This window comes from Harpia harpyja, chromosome 7 (genome assembly GCF_026419915.1).
Source record: "Harpia harpyja isolate bHarHar1 chromosome 7, bHarHar1 primary haplotype, whole genome shotgun sequence".
Lineage (NCBI taxonomy): Eukaryota > Metazoa > Chordata > Aves > Accipitriformes > Accipitridae > Harpia > Harpia harpyja.
In genome coordinates, this window is record NC_068946.1 from 50,754,018 (window position 1) to 50,775,635 (window position 21,618).

General features: G+C 45.0%; 1 long non-coding RNA gene across 1 annotated transcript; it reads right to left on the reverse strand.

Moving 5' to 3' along the window:
* Positions 1 to 13,861: 13,861 nt before the first annotated feature.
* LOC128144575 (uncharacterized) lies at positions 13,862 to 18,329 on the reverse strand. The gene is made up of 2 exons (XR_008236120.1): positions 17,442 to 18,329; positions 13,862 to 14,230 (listed from the first exon to the last, which is right to left on the reverse strand). It is a non-coding gene; the product is annotated as an uncharacterized LOC128144575 (long non-coding RNA).
* Positions 18,330 to 21,618: the final 3,289 nt, after the last annotated feature.

A 21,618-nucleotide genomic window follows, 5' to 3' on the forward strand; every position in this document is an offset into this window, starting at 1 on the left:
TAAAATGCTGGAGCATATATTTAAAAGATTAAAAAGAACCACAGTCAGGGAGCAAAAAATAAAAATACAGGTGCTGAACTTTTTTTTTCACCCCTTCAGTATTTGCCCACAGAAATCTGTTGAGGCTTATATCAAGAATGTAGAAAATCTTTGGGTACTCCGTGCATTCATCATAAATAAATACATCAAATAAATGCATGGCTGTAAGGTGAGATCTCTAATAGTCATGAGCTGTACAGTATCTGTGTTAATAATTTTCATTGAGACACCAGGGTTTGCCCTGCAGTCTTCAGACTTGGGATGCTAGTTCTGGAGGTCCCTTGGGTGAAGAAACCTGAAGCAGGATCTAGATGTGGCAGAGAAATTGCCACAAGGTTGTACTTAGGAAATCCCAGGAAAATTCAGGGCATGCTTATGCCCAGAAAATAGTCTTCCAGCTGCCCTGAAACCATGTGTGGTTCAGAACTGCTTCATCAGATGTATTGTCAGATAGTCCTTGCTAGGCACAGGATTCGGGTTTCCTGAGGGACTGACCTTTCTCAAAGACCTTTATGATGGGAAGGACAGGAGTAACTGTGAGCCCAACATGCAGTGTCTTTTATCTTTTGATGGAATTAGTCCTGATGACCCCAAACATGAACCATCTTCACATGCTTAGTATGCAGCAGAGAAGGGAGCAAAGGCCAGATAAATCTCCCTGAAGCTGCCGGTTGTAGCTCCATGTACTGGTGGTAGGATCGTACCAACCTTCCTGGAGCTTACAAAGGCCTTCGTAGGAATAATAACCTTCTGCCTCAGGTCATAATTCTGAGAAGGTGTTTATCACCCTACTGTTTAAAGTACAGTGTTTTTTGAAGGTCATATCCTCCAGACTGAGAACAAATATCTAAACCAAGTCTAAAATACCTTTGTTATTAACCATCGCTCCTTGGAGTCACTCAACTCCAGTACTTAAGTATCAACAGAAACTTAAATCTTGCGAGATGGTGAGAGTCCTGGTTAGGCCTCCAAAGACATCTATGGACCAGTGCTTGGTCACTCTGCTATGTGCCAAGCTGCTGGGACACCAGACAGCAAAAGCCTGGAAATCTCCTCATTTTGGCATGGACACAGTGGCGTGGTCCTAGCAAACACGCTGACAGTGCCATGAGAGCCCTTGTCCTGTCCCAGCAGAGTAGCTCCAGGCTGGCTGGGGAGAGACAGCCGTCTCGAGAAGGTTCTCTCTGGCTCCTTCTCACCCAAGGGCAGTCACCCAAACTCCTGGCTGGGGGGTGAGCACCTCGGGGTCTGGACAGACACCCCTAATAACACTGGTCCCGTTCCCCCCCCCGCTTCTGCTGCATTTGTCAGCCAGCCCAATTCTGCTGGGAAATGCTGCAATTCAGATGCACGCCCCTTCAGAAATCACAAAGCAAACAAAGATCTCCTGCTGCCACCGGTATAAAGTCCCTTCCTGTCTCTAAGAGCACCCTTATCAATGCAAATGCCCCTTGCAATCAGTCCTAAAACAGGAAAAGAAATAAACTGACTGCTTATCCCTCTAATACAAATATGTTCATGTGATCAGCCTGGCACAGGAGCTGGGGCTGCAGCCTGGACACCCAGAGGAGGTTGTGGGCCAGCCCTCCTGCACCGTGTTATTTAAGGCCACTGGTTTTAGCTAAAGCAGCAGCTGTTACAAAATGCAGGAAATGTGTTGTTCATCTCCCATTCTTCCTTAATTTCTTGTTTAAAAAAAAAAAAAATCCTACAGCTGGAAAGATCTTGGGTCTGAAGAGAGTTCGTAGAACATATGAGATGGCTGGATCCCAGCGGGGCTTTTCTTCTCATCTCTGAGAAGGAACAGGGAAGAGCAGAACAGGAGTTTCATTTCCACTAGTCGCTTCCTGATAGTCTAATGACGTTTTCGGTTAGACCTGCCGGTAAGTTTGTAGAGAAAACATATGTTTTGTCATACATTGCAATGATGATACCTCTGCTGAATTTAGAAACGTGATAAAGAAATTTTCAGAGGAGTTCCTAAGTCCCTATTGCTTTGTTAACATTTTTTAGCATCCTATTAATCACTCGGTATGTATCTGTCAACAGCTGATATTGTGGATTAAGGAAGATTACAACTCATTTCTCCAGTGGCTGTTTTCTTTAGGTTTTAGCTCTGTGGGCACTTTGCCATTGACTTCACTATGACAAGACTGAGCCCCTTGCTTTTATGAACACCTTGTAATGCTTTCCTGACTCAGAGTGCTTTTACTTTACCAGGTACCTAAATGGTCATCCAGAGGGTAAATGTTTTGATTTTATTATTTCTGGAAGAAGGGCTAATATACTTTCAGTGCTGAACAAACAGTCCACGAGATCTTGATTTGCAGATGTTTTCATACAGATAAATATTGGCTTTGTTTTTGCATGCTTGTGCAGATGATGTCATTTGTTATTTGGAAAAAGGGGATGGTATTTGAGGAAATTCAGATAAAAGTTCTACAGATGTAATACATTTAACTCATAGACCTTCTCCATTATTTACTAGCAACTACAGTCTCCAAATTTACATGTTGGTTATCCACTTTGGGATGCAAAGAAATCCCTGTGACTCATATGATCCAACACAAAGCAGAAGTAATTAACACTGGAGAATCAAACAACTCAACTGTGAATAACCTTCAGTCTAAAAATTATTCACCCAAACTTACCTCCTTGTGCCAGAACTTGTTTTTACAAGCTTAAAAATAACAATGACAAAAATACAAATTTCAGCCTAAATGTCCTTCCTGAGCTTATTTAATTGTTACGGCTTGCCTCCGAAGCCTCATCCTTCTCAGCTCCCTTCTCTGGCAGAACACCCCCCCCTCCATGGCCTTATCTCAAGGCAGCCAAATTAAGGAAAACTTTCCTCCTGTGCTCAGGGGACACCGGGTCGTGGCCAACCTCCACCCTGACTCACTCGAAATTCCTGCCAAATGTTAATGCAGATTTTTTGCTTCAGAGCCTAAGGTGACACGAAACAAACGACGTGCGCTCGTCTGGGTGTTTTACTAGGAGTGTCTCGCCCGATTACAAATGCCTTAAAAAAACAAGCACTGCCAGAGCCTACCTTCACTGCACTTTGTATAAATTATTCCTGAGCCGCTGCTTAATGTTTATTAATATTTCTGATCCTTCTGAAATCTTAAACGAAGGACATTAATATATCCCATAGTACAAATCCAGGTAAAGGTATTAATGGGAGAGTAAACTTCTTGCTTTCTCTTTTGTATGGATGAGCTGTATTTCGGGTCCCTGTACATGAAGAGGAACAGCCCCCCCCCCAACAAATACAGTCCCCAAATTAATTCTTGTTCTGGTGGGAATTTAAATAAATCTTCCAATTCCATCACTCGGCAAGAAATTGCTTTTGAACATAATTAGCATTTATACTGGTACTGAAGTCTTGTTTATTTATGTGTCACAACGGTCCCTGAAAAATGTAAGAATATATGAAATTTCACTCAGGCTCAGACAAAAAATCCACTTTGACCAGAATCCTGTCCTGTCTAGGGAGAGAAGGAAAGTAGGAAATATAGAAAATAGTCAATCTTCTATGACATCTTTCTTTTTCTTCCCCCATCCTCCCCTGCCTTTTGGCAACCTGTTGGTCAGGGGCCTCCTGCACTGAAGGCTGCATCCAGGCAATCATACCTCCTCCTTGCCTTTCCTCATTAATTTGCCAAATTTCTTTCCACATGTTTTGCAAAGATGGGCAGCAAATAACTCCATTTCAAGTGCCTCTCCACAGTCATTTTTTACCTAGGTGAAAGATAGTTCTTTTTTAAAAAAGTTTCCACTAATGTGAGAACCATCTGGCCTCCGCAAACACGACAGCTCAGCTCTGCTCTTCGTTTCAGGGCTGCTGTGGACTGGGTGGCATCTGCTTCACCGTAGAGTCACCTCCTTGGTGTCATGAGGCAGTAAGAGCAGGGTGAAGAAGGAAACCAGCAAGGAGGAGAAACAACCCTTACCAGCCCCAGAGCTGATGGCCCGGGGGGACGAGAGGTGGGCACCAGGAGCCAGCCAGGAGATGCTCCCTAACGTTGCAAGGGGAAGAGATGGAGGAAAAGTTTTTCCATCACACGTTTTCAGTCCGCTGGGGAGAAACGTATGAGCTCATCACGGTGACACCGAGTGTGTTTCCAGCTGACAGTGAACAGTTGGCAAAGCAGAACTGGTGGGTTGTCTGTCGGCTCTCAGTGGCTGCTTATAACATTTTTTCTAGCAGGTATCGTAATTTTATTATCAGATTTAAGTTGCTCTGAAGGCAGAGCACCAGCATTGTGGTGCAGGATGGCGCCTTTTGGTGGGCTGGGTTTGGGCAGGACTTCACCTCTGTGCTGGGTGATCGCTGCGTCCTTCGAAAGCCCATACACTGGGTTTGTCAGGGCTGGCTGTGACTCCTGTTGTGCCACTTCACTCCTCGATCTGCCATTAACATTCATGTACACCCTACTGCAAAACAGTCTGTCATCTTCTGCTTCCAAAATCAGGCTAGAAATCATATCAGAGAATACCTGCTGTTAAAAACTTCTCACTTGGCTATTCAACAGGGAAACATTTAAATCTGAGCATGCAAAGGCAAGTTCATTTTTGTAATTAAGGTCTGTCCCTGTTCCCAGGAGAGCTGCATTTTGCACAGGGCCCTGCCATGGGCTTCCCCAGTCTGGCCATAATCACTTCATCTTGCCAGGTCCCAATTTTCCATCTTTAAAATCTTCCTTTCCTTGCAGGCAGGTCATGAGGCTAGATCCATTACTGTAAGTGAGAGGCTTTATTACTGAGGTGATAAGTGTCATGCCAATACAACAGTAATAATAAATAACTTCTCTCAAAGTGTAAAAGGGTCTGACATTATTAATTGCAATTCAGGCACTTGCAGTGTGTGTGGACTGGGATTGAATGCAGAGCAGACCGAATATTTTTCTCTTGCTCACATTTTCGTACTTTGGAAACAAATAGCTTTTCTTCAGCTGAAATGTCCTTGGTGCATTGACCCAGCAAGAAACCTCTCACCAGTGCAAGTCCCCATCACTCCCATCGGGGCTCAGATGACCCTGCCAGAGTGCAAAGGTGGAGGGAAACGCCTCTGAGAGGCAGGGGAGGTCTTGCTTGATCCTGTAAGTTTTTCTATTTGTGTGCTTTCAGAATTGCTCCCTATTTTCCCACAATATTCGTTTCAGCCCCCTTTCATCTGTGGGAATGGGACAGCCACATGAAAGGCTTTCCAAGAGCAGCCTGCCAGGGTACACAGGCAAGGGAGGCTTTCTGCATCGATTCCCCCGGGGGCCCTTCTGAAATACCTGCCCATAACTGCAGCCCTGGGCTCCGGCACCAAAGCCCCGATGCTGACCCAAAGCACCTTTGATCTGCCCTCACCCGCTGCCTCTACGTGCTGCAAGTGTCATCCCTCTGACCACGAGGCTCTTCTGCCTCTCTCAGCCCTTTCTGCTTTCAGCCCGTAAAGATGGAAATTTGCCCTTTAGCTAACACGTACCTAAGGATAAACAGATAATATTGAAATGCTGCATGGAAAAAAGATCTACAAAAGTAAGCCCTGCAGGAGCAGAGCACACATCTTTCTTTTTGTGCAAGGGGCACAACTTGTCCTCAAACGTCCCATGTGCCAGCTTACCGTCACTTCTTCTCCCAAGGGCTCCTGCACCAACCCTCTCCTCCAGCCAGGCCAGCAGAGCCGCTTGCCAGCCCTCAGGCTTCTTTCAGCCCTTCAAGCACATGGTGATCTTCTGGTGACACCTTGCGAAGGGAACTGTCTTCCTCAACCAGGATGAAAAAACCCCAAATTTTGTCTTTGCTTCATCTGCAAAGGTTTCTACAACCCAGTTGCTCAACATCAGTCTCCCACAGAACAAGGAAAAGTCTTTCTCTCAGTGACAACCATTACTTCTCGTGATTTTTGCCATGCATTTAAAAGTTCTGATAGTATTCATGTGGGTTTTTTTTCTGGTAAAAGATTAGGTGTAAAGCCATTCTCTTTATGCCTTTTGTTTTCATGCATTCCAGACATTTCCTGTCAAGATGAAACTGAGCTTGAGACATTTCAGCTTGAGAAATGAGAATCTGGGGGAAGTTCTTAAACACAGAAAACCAAGATTTAGAATAGGAACAATTAGAAAACCTTAAAAGTGGCAGATTTCTCTTGTTATAATCATATAACTTAAAGAACGTATGAAATGCAGCCTGCTATATAGCCATAGAAAATCCTGAGTTCTTTAAAACTACAATATTTTCTTCCTAAAATATTTCGCATGTCAGTTAAATTTTATCTGAAAGAGAAAGAAATTACAATATCTACAGAACCTTAGCTGATGCTGCCGTCACGGTACAGGAGAACCATCCTGCTTGAAATGCTTAGACAAATACAAACCAAGCACTTTGCAATGTCACTCATGTAAAAAATGGTAAGACCCAACCCTCAGCAAATTCTGTATTTCATAGGACCACTTGCACAACAAGCAGAAATACAGCACCGGCATCAAACCTTTCCTTTTTTAAAGAGTTGGAAACTTTCTTTTCTTTTTCCTTTAACAACAAATGCAAATGCTCTAAATCTTCTCAGTCCTAAGTAGAGATGGTGTCAGATGACTTCAACAGGAGGCAATGCTTTTAGTTGCTTATAAAAAATGTGATTTCATGCATCTCTCTTGCAGGCTATTATTCAGCGATGAATGTGCAGAAGGCCTTCACAATGCCCAAAAAGTAACTAAAGCTCTTTTTGTTAAAGGCAGAAGTTGGTCTCACCTACTGCAGGGCTTCAGCACAAAGCATTGCACAAGGCTGTAGCCTACCCTGTACGTCCGAGTTGAGATGCTCGTAGATAAGTTCACTGAGCAAAAGCAGGTCACATCAGCAGACATAATGTGTCCTTTGAACCTCCGGTACCTCATTTTCTGTCCTCTACTGTGGCATCTATCTTCCTTTGATCATTGAGTAAAGGGCGGTTGTTTCATTACAATGGAAATAAAAATAGTTGACGCGAGAGAGTGGTATTTTGCCTATTCAGAATGACAGTGGAAAGTTGCACTTCTGAGTTAGCTGGAATAGAGTGAACATTATTAAGTGCTGACATGAAAAAGACCTCTCAAAGGAGATAATGCCTTCATCCAATTAATCCTTCCTAATGAACTTACCCTTTGGAGGTGGGCAGAGCACTTTCAGCGTGAAGTTTGCTCCCTGTGATCATTCGTGCCAATAAAAGTCTTGCAAGAAAGCTGATGAAAACTGATGTGAATGTGTGTGAAGTGAATTTATTTTGATATTTGACTTGTCAGGAAAAAAAGTGGTTTGTACTTTTCAACCCGATCTTCTAATCTGCTCTCTCTTGATGATTTCTATTCTTTAATAACTGCCCGAATGATAATAAGGCTCCTAGGCATCTGCTTCCCTTTGAATTTGCAGCTGAGAAAATTCCATGTTTGAAATCCTTGGAAATAGAGTTTTATTTGATAACCTGTATTTTTGAGGTGGATAACTACTTTGCTGAACACCTTGATGGTTATTTCAGTAAGAGTAGTCTGAAAATGCTCTTCTGGCTCTGAGGAATTTCGACTGAGGAAAGAAGATTTTTTCCACCCAAGCTACGTTATAATGATAGTTTGCACTTAGGCAGATTCTTTTATTGAAGCATGTTTTATTCATCAGTTCACCAAACCATCAATTGGTTTTGTCTAATTGTGACTCTCTTTATACCACACAGGCTTGAAAGTCCAACCGCGACAGTTTTTTACTGCTTTTCCCTGTGCTTTGGAGATCTTGAGAAAGAAAGTGCCAGAGAGAGGGGGAAAAAAGTGCAAAAGTTCAAACAAAGCAGAGAGTGTCAAACTAAAACAAATCCAGGGGGAGGAAAAAAGTCAGAAGAATTGATAAGGAAATTTTTTAGATCATATATTTATGATGTGTCAGTTCTTTTATAAAACTGGGAGCTACTGTTGAACTGCAATTAGAACTGGCTCTAGATAGCCAAAAGTGTGAGACAATTTCCAAATGAGGGCACCCGGAATTAACTACCTAGTTCCTACTTTTATTTTAGGAACTCATACTAGTGATCTGATTTTCACAGATGCCAGTGGGTATTTTTGTGGCCTTAAAAAAAGAAAATGTGCCTGAAAATTAGGGCTTAAGTTGATAAACCGAAATACCCAAATTTTAAATGTTGGCCGCTGCAACTTGTCCACTGCAATAAAAAGATTCAGTAACATGATCATGAATAGCGACTATAAGTCCTCTGCATCTCCAATCTAACCAGCAAAAGAAAAGATATTTAATGAGGACAATGGAGTTAATAGCTGGGGAGACATTATTTTCCAACTGCTACACATTTTTGGGATCATGATAAAATTAGCCACTTTGAATTTGTGCAGCCCAGTTTCATACCTCACATGAAGAATTGGGATAATTTTTGAGCACCGCAAGCAGCTAATACTTCTCAGCCCCTGTGGCAGGAAGGAACAGTTTTTAAATTGCGCTTTGTTAAATATGGTTGTGGAAGAGCCAGTGTATCCAGGCTACTGTATCCAGGTGATGGGCACTGAATTAGTATTTCTTTCCGTATTCTGGAAGAGTCTCTCAATCACAGTGAGACTTTACAGCCTGTTTTTAATTTCACAGTTATAAAGATGAACATACAACTTTTTCAAAGAAATAATTAGGTATCACAGAATAAAGAATTTCCCTACCAAATAATAACAACACATTTAATTAAGTGAAAAAATATACTAGCTCTAACAGATTTTAGTGTCTATAATTTATTTCTAGATTAACGGGTATTTTATAGTCCACCCCACTTGGTGCGTAATAATGCTTTTTTAAATTATTATTTCTGCTTCTGTTCCATGTAGGTTAGCAACTATTACATCTATTCTTTTCAATGAATGTCTTAATATAGTTCCCTTCCAATGAAAATATATTTCCTTTGCTCATTTTTGCCAGACATTGTATGTCTGCATTTGTTCTGTATGCCGGGACTAAACCAGCATATGTGCATCTTTCTTTCCCTGGTGGTCCCATCGACAAGCTCGGGTTCGAGCGGATGCTCCTGTTAGGGGCCATTGCTGCTGCTGCAATGAATTGCTGGTGCATTCTGTTACCAAAGTCTTCAAAATCAGCTGTTTGGGTGGGGTTTTTTTTTTACAGCATCCCTATCCCTGTTGGTACTGGTGATAGCCCCCAGCTATCAACAAATTTTTGTCGCCAACAAATTTCATGTTTCTGTCATTTTTGCTAAGACTTTTACGGAAATTACTATCTGTGATTAGTCTGTAGACATTCCACAGTAAATTTTGTTTAGTCTGACATTTGCCTTTTCAAAACACCAGCTAGCATCTCTCTTTTAGCCATTCCCTCACCCACTTCATCACCTCCTGATGGCTCTCCTGTTGAGATAATTATCCCCCATGTGGCAAAGACAGGAAAGATTAGAACGGTGGCACTTTTTCAGTCTAAGTAAGTAAATATGTAAATAATCTGCCCAAAGAAGAGTCCATCCAACATGATCTGTGCCATGCCCGAGGACCCTGTGGTGCACTACACCCTGTTTTCATTTCAATCTCTACACTTAAAGTTTCCTCCAGCCTTTGCACCAAAGCCAGCCCCACAAATGAGGTCTGGCAACCAGGACTCTGGGTTCCTGCATCACATTTTTTAGTCTGTGGTCTCATCGCTGTACTCCTGACTCGCCAGATTTATTATAGATCTTTCCTCCTAGACTTGTGACGTTACATTCTTGCATCTAAAAAGAAAACACATATAAGCACACATAATTGCTTAAAAACTGACAACAGGTTAATTAGGGCAGCCTATGGTCCGGGGCTGGCCATGCAGGTTGTGTAGTGGCTATAAAACCTGAACCTAAGCAATCATGAGGTTCAAAAAAGCAAAAGACATTTGTGCTCGCCCTAGTCTTCTAGCTTCTGTCTTTCTCTTTCATATGATCTCCCCCTCAGGAGCACTTTGGGCTTGTGACTCGGAGCAGGGGGAGGGAAATGCTGCTGTTGTCTTCCAGAGCACTAGCAGTTCAGAGAAGACACGTTCCCTGAGTTTGGTTTTAAAAGCTTAGACATGCTTTTTGGCTTGTGGCTGAGCTGATGCTTGAGTGATTCCTCTGATCATAAAAGACACTGATGCATCAGCATCAGCCAACACCAGAGCCATCTATTTACCCAGGGAAGTGGTGCAATAGATCAATGTTAAATGCTTATTTGCGCTTCACTGCTCCAAGGCACAGAAACTAATTACCAAAGATAAATTAGCCCTTGTGACAATGACTAAGAAATACACGTCCCAGGATAGACCACCTTGACCACAAACACACATAATTCTCCCTCTGATTAGGAGCGGCACAGGGTTACGCGGCGTATCCTTCAGCCAAAACTCTCTCAGGGTGGAGCGCTGTCGGGTTTGTCTGTGTGCCGAGGAGCCAGCACTGTTTGCTGAGCCCCTGACTCTTCCTTTTCCCTATACGAGTCGGTCACTTGACTCTTCTGTGTCTCTGTTTGCCCAGCTGCAGATTAGCAGCAGTAATAAAACGCCTTACGCAGATACCAGAAAACACAACTGATGGCAAAACCTCCCCAAGGATGTTGCATTAACCCATGAGCTTTCCCTTTACATGCTGCCTGCTCGGGAACAACATGTGCCTCGCTCCTCTTCTGTATCGCCTGTACACCAGCTGGTAGCAAGTTGAAAGTTTTCTGTGTTATATGTAAATGCAAAGAGGGTTTTTTTCAGCAAGAAGCCCTCAGTGGTTCTCATTGCAGCTGTAATCAGTGTGTGGACGACGCAGAAGAGAACTTGGCAGGATTGCAATCGGTTTGTAATGCAATTGCTCCAGTTTTGCCTCCCCTGAACCTTTTGCTTCTCTTTTCCTCCTCCAAGAGTTGCCAAAGCCAGTGGATCTGAATCCAGAAATGTCTACCCCTCTTACTCCCTTATTCTCTAACTGGCAAAAGCGTCTGTAGCTCAGGGATGCAGGATGGATCTCCAGGTCCCTGGGGGAGGTGAGTGCCTGGGAGGCCGCAGGGCTGCTCTTGATTTTCCCTGCAAGGAAAGCAGGAGTGAGCTGCTTCCATTAACTTTTTGCCCCCGAGCCCTTACAAAAGAGCTTGCAGTCAGGCTGGGCATTGCACGTTCAGCAAATTGTGTAAAACCAGCAGAGTACAGGGAGCAGCACAGATATAATGGACTCAAGTCTGTACACTGCATCCATCGTAATGAGCTCGGGGAGACATTCAGGACTGCAGTAGGAATAACCTGAGTGGGGAAACCTCCTAGAATTGCTTCGGGAACAGTTTCTGGAGGTGATGTGGCCCTGCACGCTCATACAGCGCTTGGGGCAGCAAACCCAGCCTGCTGGCGTGGAGGTCATGCTGGTGTCTCAGCATCTGCAGCAAAGCTCCTCTGTGACCCAGGTAGGTTAAACTGCAGCCCTCAAATAACTCCAAAATGACTACATTGCTTCCCTTCTCTGTGGAAAGTACACCTGCCAACTGACGTATCTTAGGATTGCACTTGCCTTTTTCACCTGATTGTATTACCGTGGCACCACGGACTCATCTCTTGCTGCAGCAGAGCAGTCCCTTGCTTATCACCTTGCGCCATCCCAAATTGTATTTTCAGCTCTCAAAGACATCTATTCCTTTCAGTGTCATATCCCAATCCTCTATGCTGAAGGTGTCCCCTGGATTTGTGGCATCAGCACATTTTTATCACCACACACTTCATTTTCTGCCAAGATCATTAATGGAAATATTAAGCAGTGTGACTGGCCCTTGAGGAAGACCCTAGAAAACGCCGCAGGGTCTGGTGCTCCTTTCAGCGCTATTCATTGCTGGACCCCAAGTATACTTAAGAGGTATAACTTCTATTTTTATAATTATGTTTTGACAAGCTAATCTTTTCTAAATATGAAAACCCAAATTTCTGCCTGGGCAGCTGTAACACCACTTCTGGCTCCGTGGCACCCTCTCCCCACCAGTTTCCCGACCAGTAGAGCAAAATGTTAAAATTGTTGGTGGAGGCAGCCGAGCTGATGGCTGCTGCGTGCCCACTCACTGCGGCTCTTCTAAGACCCGCCGTGCTGGATGGAGTGGGCACCAATTGCCAGGCGTGGGGACACCGACCCCGGCTCTCCCTGCCTCGGGAGGCAGCCAAGCTCCTGGCATCGCCATGGGGACAGGATTTGGCCCCAACTTGTAACCCGGTTGGCTTTTAGAGCATCTCCTCAAGATGTGGCTTCTGGGTCTGAAGTTACAAACCTATGCTCACCCAGGTTAGGTGACATGGAAATCATATTACACTTGGGCAGTGTTGCAGCTGCTCTGCCAAAGCCACCTGGCCAATTATTTTCATAATTTTGATTTCAGGCAGCAGAGGTCAGCATTGCCCTGCTCATGGGCAACGGCGCTTCCCACCTGCAGAGAACAGCAAAACATCGCGAAGAGCAATTTTTATTAGTCCTTGTTCTTTTATCGCGATGAAAGGGGCACGAATGGTGTCTTTGAGCTGCTTGAGGGGCAAGTGATGGAGCCACCAGCTGCACCCGCAGGGGAGGCGGCGAGGGAGCCTGCGAGGTGGCCTCGCACATGTCATGGGATGGCCAAGGTGCCTGGGGACAGCCGAGACGTCCTCAGAGTGCTGCCATGAGACCTGTGGGACACCTGTGTCCATCCAGAGTGGCAGCAGCAGAGAGGCTGATGTCCCCGGCACGGCAAACATCCCCAGACACAGGCAGGTGATGGAGCCTGGGGGTGTTGGCCGTGCTGGGGATGTTCCCCCAGTCCTATTTGTATCAGGACTGTATTTTGTCTAATTTACATCTTGTTAAATGGCTAACAGATATTATAAGCATGTGACTGACCCAGCTGTCATGGCATATAGATAATTATAACACTTCTAAACAACCTAGTGGACAGTCTAGTTAGTGCATTAAATAATTTCTTGTTCTTTATAAATGTACTTTTGACATAATGTGAGAAAGGGAGAGGAAACAGAGGTGTGAGCAGACCCTCAGGGGAACTTCTGAAGGCCTTGAAACCCTCCACAGCACTGCCCGCGTGGGGAGTCAGCCATGGAGGGGAGCTGGCCTTGCCGGAGGAGAAGGGCACGAGTCTTCTTGTTTGGGGCTGAGCTGCTGGGTGGACAAGCCTTGGTCTGAACCATGGGGCAGAGGTGGCAGAAAACCTTCATGGCCCTAAATATGTCATGTAGTGCACTCCTGCACCACATGATTTGTTCACACTTCCAATCCTAAAAGTATCTTTAGGATACGTTAGGCAGGTAAGTGATGGAAACTTCTGTTGTCTGAATGTGTGATTTGTAAAAGAGCTTTGAAACACACGAGTCATTTGGGGCTTTTAACATAGAAATTTTGTGTTTATGCCTGGCGGTCATTAAAGTTGTATCTGATCAAGAATATGCAAAGACCCATGACATTTGCAAGATACCACTATAGGCTGCACGTTGTAACTGCTTACTTAGACTTTAGCCTTTTTTCCTTTTTTTTTCAGATTATATTATATCTTCAAAAGTTCTGAACCATTTTCCTCAGTAACCCGTGCCTTTAGCACAGGGACAATGCTCTGTGTGTATGAACACCAGGTTGTCCAGCCGTCCCTTTCCTGCTGCCTGCTTTTGCCTGTTCTGTGGCTCCAGCCCATGGTAGATTTCTCCCTTGTAAACATAGCACTATGGAAGTATTAGTAAATGCGTAACACTTATTTTCAGTGCCGTCAGCCTGACATCAGGCAGCCCGTCCACCAGGTAGACCATCTAATTCCTGCCCTATGTCCCTAATATTTTTTTCTGAGCTAAGAAATTCATCTTTCTGATTAGGAGTAGTCTTTATTTTGAAGTCTTTGTTTTTTACCTACATTTTGAGTGATTCAGCCAGGCAGTTTTCAATCCATATGTTCTGCACCGTGTTAATGTTATATCACTCTCAGTGCATAACCAAAATATTACACATCACCAAGGTAGCGGTTGTACAAATCAAATCGGTTGCCTCAGCATTGTTGCCTTTGTCAGCCAAAAATCTTAATGTCATCATAAACTCCAGAGGCTCCTGACAGGAGCAGATTCCATCAGATGTGCTGGCTGGCACTCATTGTACGTCTCCTCTTGAAGCAGGGAAATGGCATGGCACAAAGCTCTTCCCAGAAGCCTGAATGGCCCGTGGGGACTGTACTGTCACCTGTGCAAAGCAAAGTGGCTTTTATGGCTCCAGATATCTGGGCAGTGCGTGGATGGCTGAGGTGCTGGCCAGCCTTTAGCCCCGGTTGAGGGAAGTGGCAGAACTCAACAGCTTTGTACCTTTCCTATTACCCTCCAGGAGGTACAAAAGGAGCTACATTTGGGCCAAGTACCTAACAAAAATAAATAATCGGAAGGCTGGATTTGGTGTATCCTGGTAATGACAAGGAAATCTAGGTGTAGTGGTAAACCTGGTGAGCTTGCCCTTCAGCACTAGCTATCCAACTGAAACTCAACATGAAATTACCTCAAAAATGTGTGTGATGTGGCAGACTGTTGGATTGGTGTAGGCAAGCTGTCTAGGGAGACCAGCACTGAAGTCTGTTAGATGAACAAATTCTTATTGCCATTTCCTCAGCACCCCTCAGACATTTACTGTGTTGCATACATTTCTCTGCTTTCTTATATTTTCCATCTCTTGCACTTGAACGCAATTTAGCAAGACAGTCCCGTGAAAAACCTACATTAGACCATAAATGAGAAGTATACCAGTGGGACAAGGATTAACATAGCAGCTTTGGTCTAAAGAAATTTGGATGCAGTGCCACAGCGAGGTGAAGAACGCACTCCTTGCACCCCAGTACTGTTGTCGGAGCAGCCTGGACTTGGGTGCTCACTGGTCTGCCCACCTCTCCACCCTGCGGTTTGAGAGATGTTTTCTGCTGAGTTCATAAAAGAAACACAAGGCAGAATCCCCTGGCTGTGGCAATAGATTCAATCAGTCTCAGTCTGTTAGTTTAAATAATCAATAGCTGTAAGTGCCATAATGCTGTTTCCTACTTCATCACAACAGCTGAAAAGTTACAGAAGCCCGCGTGTAACTACAGGCACTCTCTCCGTTCACTTCAGGATAATTAAACTATTTGGGCGACTGACAGGTTACTTCTTTCATTAAACCTGGTACATCCAGCTTAAACAGAGCTGATCAATGGAAGAATAAGGCATATTTTTATCAAGGCTTTTCATGGCATTATCGTGTTACTAACACCACCCAGCAGCTCAGTATGTGTTTTGGATGGCACAGCTGCATCTTCCCGGCTGCCAGAGGGTCCCTTCTCTTCGTGGTACTGACCTCAGTTGCAGGGGCCTGAAACAGAGATGTGCCCCTGTTTTTGAATGATTGCTAAAGATCCCACTCCCTTGCTCTGGGAGCAATAAGTAACACCAAGGATAAATCAATAAATAAATATAAATATAAATAATGTAAATATAAATATAAATATAATAATGATAATGATGATGATGATGATGATGATGATAATAATAATAATAATAATAATAATAATAATAATAATAATAACAACAACAACAACAACAACCCTTCTTCCCAACTTTCCTGCCTTGTTCCCATGTTGTAAAACCTCTGTCTGGAAAAAGGTGGCTCCAAAGTTTTATATTAAGCTCCTTCTAAAGCCACTATGTATGGTAGATGCAGCTTTTAAGCATGCTGGGGAAGTTCTTGATGTCTGCGTTTCGAAGGGCCCAAACTAAGGCCAGGTTGGTTCTTCACAGTCTGCCGAGTCCCCCAAAATCCTGACCACGATGTCAGAAGCAGGAGCAGCTGGAGGGGCTGTGGCAACGCTGGGTCCTGGTGCGCAAAGGAGACCAAACTCAGCTGCAGAGACCGGGAGAGCCTTCGCTTACCCTGTCAGCAGCCCCAGTTGCCCAAATCCCTTTTCTGCCCCTTTCTGCCCCCCCCCCGGGAGGGCTTGGCTGGTAGCAGGGTGCCTGCCCCACTCATTCCTTCACTGCTGCCGGGAGTGTCGGTGACCCCGGCAGACCTCAGACTCCCCTGCCAGCACTGAATTTGGATGGGGAAGCAGCTCCAGCCTGGGCGAGGGGTGAAAAACACTTTGTAGGAGACAGCGTCACAAGGTACCAGCCCAGGAGGTGCTGTGGGTTTTGGTGCAGGGAAGGGTTTGGCTGCAGCAAAGGATGCTGCTGCGAGTGTCTTGGTGATGGTTCCCAGCGTAAAACCCAGATCCCTGGGGAAGGCTGGGGACCGCAGTGCAGCAATGCATTAAACGCCCGTGACACCTGCAACTGAGACCCTGTCCTCGTGTTGCCCATGTGGCCACAGTCCCCTCTTCTTGCTTAAAACGTGGCTAGCTCTGGCTCTTCCCCAGCTCAGCCCAGGGGTCCCAGCACCGGCAAAGCCATGCCCTGTTCCTGCCCAAACCATGGGGTGCCTCCATCTCCAGGGTGGGACAGCCCAGCATCAACACACTGGACCAGGACCATAGACCCCTCGGGGTGTGATGGAAGGTTGTAAGACTCCTCAACCCGTAGGAGGATGAGTATGAAACCGAGAGCAAAGCATTGGCTACCTAAACCACTGTTTACAGGGTAACTGCAATGACTCACAAAATCATTTATGACTATTATTTCAAGCATGAAAATTTGCATTGCATTTCTGCATTCTGTAAATGTTCCAGGGTTTTTGAGTGAATTATTTTTCAACCTCAATTATAGCATCATTTATGTCTTTTCAGCGGGTACAAGCACCCTCCAAATTAACGGTACATTCCTATTAATGTTCCATTTCTGATGTGACAAAATGGTACATTCATCCCCAAATACAACTAGGCCAATGAACTAAAAAATAGGTGATTAACAGAAGCCCAATTCCTGGAATAAATCAAAGATTTGATGTGGAGATTCTCGTCTCCCCAGCGAGTGTCTTAATCCCTGGTTTATACGCTTATCTGCAGTGCATTTCTTTCTGCCAAACACTTTCATTTTTGCACAAAAGCAAACAAAAGGCAATTAAGTCCCCGTGGAACAAACCCAAATGTTTCACAAAATGGAATTCTTGGTTTCTGGCTGGCCTTAAGGTCATTTACTTTGGGAAGAGGCTGTTGTACTTTGGTCTGCAGTGAGACTGCACCTGAGGACTTTGGTGCCACAGCACTGCTGGGAGAAGGATGCTGAGGGTCTGTGACCATCCCCATCCCCAAATTCTGGGTAGTCCCTGACTATCCTTCTCCCCCCAAATCCCTCTGTTCTAAGCCACTGACAAAAACATGGTGAAAGAGGATAATCACGACCGGACCATGTTACTGGCTCAGGTAGAAACTGGGATTCTTCGTCAAAGCTGGTGCTTTCGTCTCATGGGTGACCCAACCCAGCAATTTTACCTTGTTTCTTATTACCTGACCTGATGTTATCTTCCATCAGGAGGGATAAACACAAATTTTTCTTCATTTTTCTCTTTATGCCGCAGCTGCCCATCGTGCAGGACAACCTGTGGGCAATGCAAAGCCACGATGCAAACTCGGGACATCGCAGGGGTCCATCCCCTGCCCGGCCACCTCGCAGCCCAGGGAAGGCAGAGTCTGCCCAAGCCACCGAGCTCCACTCTTCTCTGCCTTAATTAGTGTTTTACACCACAGGAACTATTTGTGCCGCAATTGGAGCTTTTCTGCTAATTACTAAGAAACAACAACAAGAAGCCTGTGAAAAACTACTGCTAGCTGAAGTGTGTGAAAACAGGATCGGTGCTTGGGTTTTATTTCATATACCCACCCAGCTACCAGTTGTTTAGCAGCTTCCCCAAGCCCCAGGTTGCACTTACAGGCATCGGTGGATTTCTAAACCTCATGGACCTTGACCTATGGACTTACCTAAAACTTATCACAGTGTTTACGCAAACAGCCCTGCCCTTACATTTGCCTCCTATTTTCTATTACTTTCATCGCTGTTCTCAGACTTGCTTTTTTCAGTTCCCTCGATGATACAACAGGGACAATTCATTTTGCCTGGAGCTCCCACTGTAACTTGGAAGTGAGGGGCTGCTCTAAGAGAAGTAGCATCAATAGGGGTATTTTAGACATATATCCTGAAGATAGGAGCTGGAGAAATATCACCTGCAGGAGTTACAAGCTATGCAGATGTCTTTCACTTTTAATCATAGCAACAGTTGGAGCCCCACAAACCTCTTCTGCCACCTCTATGACAAGGTGAGGGGACAAAAGGAGGATTGTCCCCACCGTACAGAAACACAGACAAAGGAGGTGGCCTCAGTTTGCCTTAGCCCTTACCTGCCACATTACCTTTGTTAGCCCATCACAGCTGAGAGGGGACAGTGGTGGCTGTTCTCATGCTCTTTTTTATAAAACACATCCCTAACTTGTCCCCACTTTCCCTCTCACTGTGCCAGCCATGGACACAGAGTCTGGCCTGCAGTGCTCGGTCTGCTTTGTGAACTCTTTAGGAAAATTTGGGTAGGGGAGGGATAAAGTCTGTCCCAGCTGGATTAGGGGGTTACTGTGAAAGCTGCTACCCCTACATCTAGTCAGAAGTGAAGGGACCCACGAGAACTGGCCCTATGCCACGTGGGTGGGACGTGCCTTAGGGAAAAAGCTGTAGTGCGGTGGAGAAAATGGCAGGTTTTCTGTGCATGCTGGGATCAGTCTGACCGACACTTCACGCTCTGCTTAAATTTGTTAATTGACAGACGGGGTTGGACTTGTAGGCACCCCCAAAATAGTAGTGTCCTTTGTGGAGCTCATGCCCGGCTGCTGATGCAGCTCTGGTCTGGATGAGACATCGTGTGTAACAGAAAGTGGCTGGAACAGGACGTCGTAACGGAGTGTTGTTTGCAGGCTAAAATAGTGGGGAATAAAAAACCAACCAACCAAATAAATAAATAATCCCTGGCTGCCCTCATGATTTTGCATGTTTCCACATTTTTATTCACCTGTGGCTGTGCAGATGTTTGCCTCTGGAAAGCCAGAGCTGGACCACTTTTGCATTTTCAAGCCTGGAGGCTGGAGGCTGAAGCTTTAACCCCGTGTTACTCAGGAAGCGTCCCACTACCGGGGGGTACAACCACAGCCCAGGTCTCCCTCCTCGGGGCTCTGAATGGCATGGTTAGTAAAATCCATTAACTGCAGCAAGCTGGTGTATTTTTTTCAACTACCTTTCTTTGACATAACTGCTATGCTTTAATGAATTTCAGTTTGCTTTGCATTTTTATGTACCATACCTATCCTTGCATATCCTAACACGAAAGCTGTTCCCTGCCGTCTTGCCTGTCCCCCCAGAATCTGGATGTGGCTGGAACAGGGAAACAAGCATCCATAGCATAACGAGAAGGTGAACTCCTAGCACTGAAATCAGGACCAAATCCCGAAGCCCTTTTCTTATTCATCCTTTTTTTACCGTTAACTTTACCAGGGTTTTGTCAGAGCAGAGACAAAATCAGACCCAAGTAAAACACTGAATATGATCTGCAGAGCAGTCTCATCTCAGAGCAGAGATTGCAAAGAGGATTCCAGCTCCATAAAAACATGAATACACATATATATAAAGAAACTCAGAGGCTTTTGTCTGTGGGAAGATGAGAGGTGAATAGGGATCAAAATAACACGATGGCAATGTAGCTTTCTAATAAAACCCTGATACCTTTAGAGTAACTGGTCCCGGGTTTATTTAATCAGGAAAATAGCTGGGAGTTTAAATAACCAGCAATATAAAGCCTGCACAAAGGGGAGAGTGGGCAGGCTGAGTCGGATGTGGCGGTATCTTGTGGGAGGATATGATGCTTGAAAGAAGCAGTGACACATGCAAACTGCCTACAATGGCACCGGCTGGATTGAGGTGAGAGATAGAAACAGTATAAAAAAAAAAAAAAATATTACAAGCAACAGTTGTAGGCCTGCAGGGCAGAAAGGGAAGGGAGAGGAGGAAGCATTGCAATAGATAAGGAGGGTAAGTGAAAAGGCGAGGACACCACGCCGGGAATGGCAATTACTTGGGCTGTGACAGGGGAAGGAGCTCAAAGGATGCGATCCGGGACCGCGGGTGCTGTGCCAAGCTGCCTCCTTCCAGGTCTACCCCGCTGCAGACATCCCTCACAGCCCCCTTCTCCCACACGGAGCCTTCTGAAGAATTCCTTTTCAGAGGAAATTCTGCACGTCTGGCTTCAGTGCAAATAAATACGCCTTCGGTTTAAGGCTTGAGGAAACAATAGTCATTTCTTTGGGAATGACTTTTCACAGAGGGGGGAAAATCCACAGTACTTTTACTTCTAGGGAAGTTTTAGGATGGTCTTTTCAGCATCCTTTACTAAAACATGAATGTACTCTGCAGGGAGCAGCTTTCCAGTCAAGGCTCCTGTTGGCTTCAAATTAAGTTGTAATTAAAAAAAAATAAAATGACAGCACTATCCATGAAAAGCTCTTCTACATTTTCTGTTGAGCAATGTTATAGCACTAGGTCAAGGGCTTTTGCATGATCCATGTACCTAGCACTGACAAGTGCTAGCAAGGAAGCAGTGGGTTTATACCGATATTTCACTGTGAAATTCCACATTTGCAACTCTTTTTGGCAGTAGGTGGTACAGCACTGAAACTAATATATTAGTTCAAACTGTAGTACAAAATGTGGTATAAATTAAAGCCTGGCTATGCTCAAAGCCATGCTACAGCATGGTGAGATGAGGCCCTGGCGGGTCACAGACCATCTCGCTTTCCGCCCTGAATAGCAGCGGCCAAGGGTCTAATTGCATGTGACAGTACTTGGTCATAACATCTGGCATTTAAAAAAACAAGGGAGATCATTGTTAATCTGTTTCGCAAAAATTTCAGCTTGTTTCTGTGGTCCTAGACGCAGTTTGTTTTGTGGTTGTTACATGGTGCCATTAAAACTTAGTCTGCTGGGTGTGCTTGCTGAAAATCGAGGGCTGGAGAAGCAGAGGTCACTCAGCAAGCAGCTCTCCATGTCCATCCATGCTGCTTGCAGGAGTATTTGATCTTTATTTTCCTTATTCCTCCACCTTTGACCCATTGTTAGGCCTGGGAGAAGTAGCAACAGCGTGGTTGAGCTTCTCCTCCCATCTGTGCCCAAAGCCGGGGGGAGGTCTGGGGCCACGCGGTTCCCCTGAGAAAGTCCGGTGTTGCTGAGCCGGCTTCCCACGCAGGCGGTCCAGATGCTTGCTGGCCCTCTGTTATCAAATGTATTTTCATCAGCAACCTGTGAGAACATCACGTTGTTGTAATGAAGTTTGCAGAAGGGACAAAGTCTTGGGGATTGGAAGAAAAAAAGGCAAAGAAAAAAAGGCAAAGGCAAGTGGTTGGTATGGGGGGCTGGGCTTGCTGGGTGCAAAGCCCCATGTTCAGGACACCCTTCGTTGTCCTAGGAAGCAGCAACTCTTCAAAAAGACTTACGGACTGTGTTAGATGCTTAGTATATATAGGTTGCCACAGTAATTTAATGCCCAAAGTGGTGCATAGGCTCTGGGCTGTACAGACATGGGATGGGAATGCCACCCCTGTGCTGGTACTGACAACTGCCATCCAGACCAAGACCTCATAGACTCAAAGATAA